Raw genomic sequence first — 7,172 nt, forward strand, 5'->3', positions numbered from 1 at the left:
GCAGCAGGCTCTTTACCTGCTGAGCCAACACGCCGCCGCTGGACAAAGGTTGTTTTCTGAAGCACTTGCCCCTGAAAATTTGGATGATGACAACAGAACCAACATGGTGGGGACATGCCCTTATCTTTGTGCAGAAGTGCAGTGACGGGGCTGGGGATTTAGCTCAGTGGTAGAGCGCTTACCGAGGAAGCGCAAGGCCCTGGGTTCGGTCCCCAGCTCCGAAAAAAAGAACAACAACAACAAAAAAAGTGCAGTGACTTCTGACATTTTGCAGTGTGTTTCAGCTTTTTAGGATAGTATCTGACACTGTTAGACAGGGTTAGCGGAGACCCAACAACCTCATGCACATACGGGGAACCAGGCAAGTCCTTTGGAGTCTCCTTGCTGTGGGCCACTTGCTGGTTTATGTTTTGTCAACCTGACACAAGCTGGAATCATCTGGGAAGAAGGAATCCAGTGAGAAAATGCTTCCATCAAATTGGTCTATGGGTCTCTCTCTCTCTCTCTCTCTCTCTCTCTCTCTCTCTCTCTCTCACTCAGGGTCTCTCTACACAGCCCTGGCTATTTTAGAACTTGCTATGTAGACTGAGCTGGACCTCTGGAACAGTAGCTAGTGCTCTTATCCACGAACCATCTCTTCAGCCCCACATCTAACATTCTTCATAATCTATCTCTGACCTCCTGCTTCATATTTAAAGTCCAGTGGCCAGTGGAACTCTGCTCAGCAAACCATGAGCCCCAAAGGCCCTTTCTTCCTTAAGTTTGCTTTGTCTCATATTTTAGCCTTGGTGAGGAGATAAGTAACCATCACATGACCCAGCAGCAGAACTGCACTGGAGTCACAGACCAACAGGCTGGATAAGCCTTGGATAATTAAGCACCTGAACAATGCCGTTACAGGAAGTCGTCAGCCATGCTCAGAAATTACTCATTCTCCAGCTAATGGGCTAGCACAGAATGGGAACGGGGCTGGCTTCCAGAAAGTGGTTCATGAGCCAGTGGGGGATGGGGTGAGGCAGCCTTCATCTCTGGCCAGTATTACACCCACGCAGAAGTGCACGGAGGGTCTGATCGAGCTCCCCTAGCCCTGTTCCAAGCTTCCCCATCACTGATAGCAGCCATCAGTGAGCAGTCCTGCTATAAGATTGACCCTCCCACCTTCCCTCTCGGCTTTGCCCCCCAGACTCTTCAGGAAGGGTTGAGGGCTGTTTCCTGGTCCCAGCACAGAGGCATGTGCCAGGCAGAAGTTGGCAATGAGGTGGCAGGTGGCTTCCAGGATTTTCTGCAGTCAGAGCAATAAGCTAGAGCTTGGGTTATTGGAACAGCATTTTCAGTGTGAAGACTCTTCCCCTTGGATCATGAAGTCACTGTAGAGCTGGAGAAGATTCAAGCGTACTGTGTGTGGTACAGGTTAAGCCTCAGAGCAGAGAGAACTGGGTTTGAATTTTAGATCTTCTGCTTGCTGGCTCATCCTATCTGATACAGGGACACTGAGGTTAGGAGCCACATGACCCTGTGTACACATGGGGAGCTTGAGGCTCAGGAACCAGGTCATGCTGTCTACCAACAGGGAGACTGGAAGCTTTGGGACCAAGTCACACTGTCTACAGATGAGGATCCTGGGGCTCAGGGACTAGGCAATGGTGACTCCATCCATAGGCAGGGAAGGAGACTTGATTGGGACTTGGGGACAGGTTATAGGCTGCACAGCCTTGGGCATCTCCACATCATCCTGGGACATTGCAGGGCCACCCTACCTGTGCTTCCAGAATGCAGCAGGAGACAGGGAGGGCCAAGGATTTTTGCAAGTTCCCAGCCCCGAATCTCCCACCAATGAGAGGTTGGCTCCTGTGAGAGCCAATTTTGACATGATTTAGAATAAATCACCATGGAAACAACCCCCTGGCACGTCTGTAAGGGATTATCTAGAATAGGTTAATTAAGACCCATTTTGAATGCAGGCTGTGCCAGTCTGTCTATACCTGTTGGAGATGAGAGATAGAGATAGAGATAGAGATAGAGATAGAGATAGAGAGAGAGAGAGAGAGAGAGAGAGAGAGAGAGAGAGAAACACGGTATTAATCTCTCTCCGTTTCCTGACTACGGAAGCTTCCTGACCAGCTGCCTCACGTGCCTGACGCCATGCTTTCCCACCATGATGCACTGTGCCCTCAAACTGTGAGCCACAATCAACCTTTCCTTCCTTCCTTCCTTCCTTCCTTCCTTCCTTCCTTCCTTCCTCCCTCCCTCCCTGCCTCCCTCCTTCCTTCCTCCCTTCCTTCCTTCCTTCCTCCCTCCCTTCTTCCTTCCTTCCTTCTTTCCTTTCTTAAGTTTGTCACATGAGACAAGTAACCAACACAGTTTTTAAGGATCCTGTGGGACGCCAGGCTGGTGGTGGGTCCCTGCAGATGAGACCCTCTTAGCCTCCGCCTATAACTCCTTGCTTGTACTGCTTAGAAACAGTGAGCCAAAGCCTCTTTTGGGCACTGGTCCATAGTGTTGCTGGCAGGTTCATGTTATGTAATTAATTGGTGCCTCGTTCTTTCTTGCCAAGGAATTGTGCTACGGGGATAGAAGCTATTAATCTGTCTTTTCAGGCTGTGGTTGGGGAGCCAAGGCTGGCTTCCCATTCTCCCTGGATGGCTTCGGGCCTCTCTCTGTGCACTTGCATTGTCTTACATGAGGAGGGGCTGGAGGCTCCTTACTCCTCTGCCCTCTCCTCTGCTTGGTGTCACCGACTCCTCCTCTGCTCTTTGATAGAACACAGTGCTGTTAGCCAGGGCCACATGGTTTTACAAAGCCTCCTCTGTTCTGATTGAACTGTGGCAATCCCTATACTTGCAATAACTTGTTTCTCTGGGTTCCTGATTTTTCTGCCCAAGAAACTCCAGTGATGGTAGCCCCAAGAGATGCTTATCTGTCCCCCAGCATTCATTAACTGACTGCTACCTTGTCACACCTAGTAGTGACCAACTAAGGGCCCAAAACACCCACACCAACTGAACAAAAGACTTCAATTCCACCTCCCATTCTATTAGTACCCCAGCCTGGAAGTGGATAGAAAGTCCTATAGGAGACTCTCCCACTGCAAGTCCCCCTCCCAATAGACCTATGGTGCCTTAAGTTGCTCCCTCTCCCTTCTTTATCTTTCCTTCCCACTAACTTTTTTTTTTTTCGGAGCTGAGGACCGAACCCAGGGCCTTGCACTTGCTAGGCAAGCGCTCTACCACTGAGCTAAATCCCCAACCCTGACAGTTACAATTTTTCTTTTTTTCTTTTTTTTTTTTTTCGGAGCTGGGGACCGAACCCAGGGCCTTGTGTTTGCCAGGCAAGCGCTCTACCACTGAGCTAAATCCCCAACCCCCCCACTAACTTTTTAATTATGATGAATCTCTTGCTGAGCTAAGCTGAGTTGCCTGCAAAACCTTCTCTGAGGCAGGAATCACTTAGACTAGGTTCCAACCGTGCCCTCATGTATGACTCAAACTGAGGCCCATACAAGAGCCAGGGATCTCCCTGCGACAGGGCTGGCTCTGTGCGGACCTCTTATACCAGCTGCTCACCTCCTGTCAGAATACACCTGCCTGGATGCAGCTGAGCAGAGAGAGCATGTCCTTATCCTATGCCTGCCAGAGATCCCCCTCTGTGGGCTGATGACCTCAGAGTGCACTGCCTTGTGCCATCCCACCGGCTCTGCAGACCTCTGGGCATCTATTTCAGTTGTATGTGGCTAAGTTGCCTCAAATTGTAACTAACTTGGCAGGTGTGGCTGTGTTCTAAAGAGAACCACTTCAGACTCCTTCCCTTGGCTGTCAGAATATTGAAACAATGAATCTCAAGAAATTAGGAAACTCCTATCAAGAGAGGATTGGGCTTTGACCCTGAGGAGCCTGTTGCTGACTGGCTAGGTAACACCTACTGGTGCTCACATTACAGAAGACAAATGTCGTCTAGGCCTCTGTCTTCTGTAAAGAAAATGGCAAGCCCCTACCCAGAGCCTGTCTGACTCTGCACCCCTAGGATGACCCAAGTGCAGGATTCCAGGAGAAAAAGGCAGGCACAAGGCCCCAAGGACATTTACAGGCTCAGATTGCCAGACCCCAGGCCTTCATAAGGCTATGGGTACCACATCCCCCACCCATACAGAGGGTGGCCCGCTTTCTCACCACTCCTTATCCACATCCCTCGCAGTGAAAGACCCCCTTCCTCTCCTGTGCTTGTCCACCAGAAACCAAAGACAGCCTGACTCCATGAAAAATTCCCTTTCCCCTGACACCTGTAAGAGGAGAAATCGCTCTCCCTGAAAGCCTCATCAGAAACACCGCAGTGCTTTTTATCTGTGGAATTTTTGGGACCCAAATGTTCCTAGGAGCTTCACCATGCTGCTGTCTGTCTGTCGTAGTGTGAGTAACTCTTTGAGTAAACCTGCTATCCAAAAGGACAATCCACCTTGGTGTCCCTCTTGATGCTTGCACAAGATGATCTGAAGGGGCGTGGCCACAGTGGTCGCTGGAAGACAAGATGACCACTGAAGGTAGAGACAGAGAAGGGGGGTTCACTCATCTCCTGGAATCCAGGTGACCAAGGGGAGATAGAATTGCTGCTACACATTGCAGGGAGGGAAACTTCTTAAAACCCACAGCTTCTCTAAGGATGCCTTTCCATCTCTCCAGAATCGTCAACCTAAAGAGACCCAAAAGAGGACACCTGGCCATGCAGCCTGGGTCCTAGTCCTTCTCACAGGCCTGGTGCTGCAGCTTACAACTGGGCTATGGATGCTCAAAGTGGGTGGCACCAGGGGTCTGTGACCAGCCCTACAGGGACATGGACAATGGTGAGCAGCACATTCCTTACTCGTGTGTGTGTGTGTGTGTGTGTGTGTGTGTGTGTGTGTGTGTGTATGGATGGATATTTACATGTGTCTGTTTTTGGTTTTGAGTGTGTAGGCATGTGTGTGTGTGTGTGTGTGTGTGTGTGTATGGATGGATATTTACATGTGTCTGTTTTTGGTTTTGAGTGTGTAGGCATGTATGTGTGTGTGTGTCTGTGTGTGTGTGTGTGTGTGTGTGTGTGTGTGTGTTGGTTACTTTTTCTTCTCTCATTTCTCAGTGAGCAAATACCTGACAAGAAACAACTTAAGGGAGGCTCGTTCTGGCCCACACTTAAGGAAGGTCACAATCCACTATGGGGAAGAAGGTGTGGCAGCAGGATCAGGCAGAGGCTGGTCACACTGCATCCACAGTCAGGAAGTAGAGGGCAGATAGAAAGTCTGGTCCAGCTGTAAAGCCTCAAGTCCCATCCCCACTAACCACTTCCTCCACCTGGGCTGTACTCCCTAAAGGCTCTATTAGGGTCCACATAGCTCCCCCATGTGTTTAAACACCCAAGTGTTTAAACACATGAGCCTGTGGGGACATTCTCGTCTAAACCACAGCAACCACTTTCCTATGTAGCCACTCTTGTTCCCTCCATATTGCTTAAGATACGTGTTGCTGGAGAGTAGCATAAGCTAGTGAGCGGATGAGGCTGGGCTGTAAGCACTGCAGTGGCCCTCAAAGGTCGCAGGGCACAAGGACTGTGCTATTAGACGGGCACAAGGACTGTGAGGTGGGGCGTGCTCAAACCCTGGGATCTGAGATGGTAGGAATGGAGCGCCGCACTCCCAGACTCTCATTCCTGCTCTGGAACACGTAACCATGAGCGCCCACTGAGAGGACCATGGGCACTCAGTCATGCAGCAATGCACCTGGAGCTCTTCTCCATGAGGTCTCTAGATAGCCTTAGCCTTCAGTCAATGGCCTTCCCTTCCTGGATATTTTCACTCCCTTCCCCCAAAAGTATATAATCCCCAATTCACCCCAAATATAGTGTATGCATTCACATTCACCCCCAATAAAGAAATATAAATAAGCTAAGATTGTCTTGGTGAGCTGCTTCACTAGAGAGCACCACAAGGAAGGCCTAAAAGAGCAGAGACACTAAGACTCCCAAAGAAGGCCTTTTCTCCTCTCCTGCCCCTCTGGCACCTCCCAATCAGACCGGATCCTACTTGACTCATGATGGGTTTTCCTCTTCTTGGCCTGGCTTTGACACCCGTTCCTGACTTCCTCTTCTGGTTGGGGCCCAAGCATCCTGAGTGGAGACCTGGGACCACACCATCGGTTCCAGATCCACCTTCTCCTTCTGGTCTGGCATGTAGCAACATTCCCATGCCCTGAAGAGAGATGTGTGGACTGCTGAGGGTCCCAGTTCTGGACTTTGCCTTGCCTTCTGCCAGCTGCTATATTGGTGGCAGCCACTTTGAAGTAGAACACAGAACTGCAAAAGTTCCTCATCCCTAAACCCAAGACAAAGTGACCTGATATAGCAGAAAAGACCTCAGTGGTGTCAAATGACTGTTTCTTCTGGGTTGGGCCTGATCATCACCATTTTGAAACAGCAGCTTCGAGAACCCAAGCAATTCTTGAGAGATCTAAACACCAACATCCCCTTGTACAAGAAACCTGAAAGCCTGCCCCTCCCCCAGTCCATCTGAGTGGTAACAACTGCTCAGATTATGTCACTTCTTAGGGTGCAGCTTCCTGTAGGTCGTGCATACGCCTGAAAGTCACCTCAGCAAACTCGCAGGCTCACCAACACAATCTGGTTTGAAATTTCTTGGCTTCTGGGATGCATAGAACTAGCCTCCTCAGGAAAACAGGCAGCAGCCATGACTGGATCAGGAGCAGATCACTGATAGCAGCATGTTCTAGAACTGCGGGAGAATACCTTTATTGCAATGGGATGTCAGAAAAGGGCATCTAAGAGTACAGAGGGGAGCTGTTTGAGGTGGTGAGTTCAGCTGTCATCCCAACAGGACAGCCCAGCACTTCCTCCACATCCAGGTTGCCTTGGAAGCTGGACTCACTGCAGGGACAGTGTCTTACCCTTAAGCTGCAGGACAGAGGACAGGGGGAGAGCCACAAGAGTTACAAGGCTCCTTACCTTGTCATAGGCACGGATGTGTGTTTGGAGGGTAAGTGCTGGGGTTCCCAGGTACTTGTGACTCTTAGGATAGAATGTTCAGAGACATGAGGATCATTACTAGAAAGGAACAGGGTTCTGGCTAGTTTTGTGTGTCAACTTGACACACACTAGAGTCATCACAGAGGAAGCAGCCTCAGTTGAGGAAA

The sequence above is a fragment of the Rattus norvegicus genome, chromosome 1 (genome assembly GCF_021556685.1).
Source record: "Rattus norvegicus strain SHRSP/BbbUtx chromosome 1, alternate assembly SHRSP_T2T, whole genome shotgun sequence".
Lineage (NCBI taxonomy): Eukaryota > Metazoa > Chordata > Mammalia > Rodentia > Muridae > Rattus > Rattus norvegicus.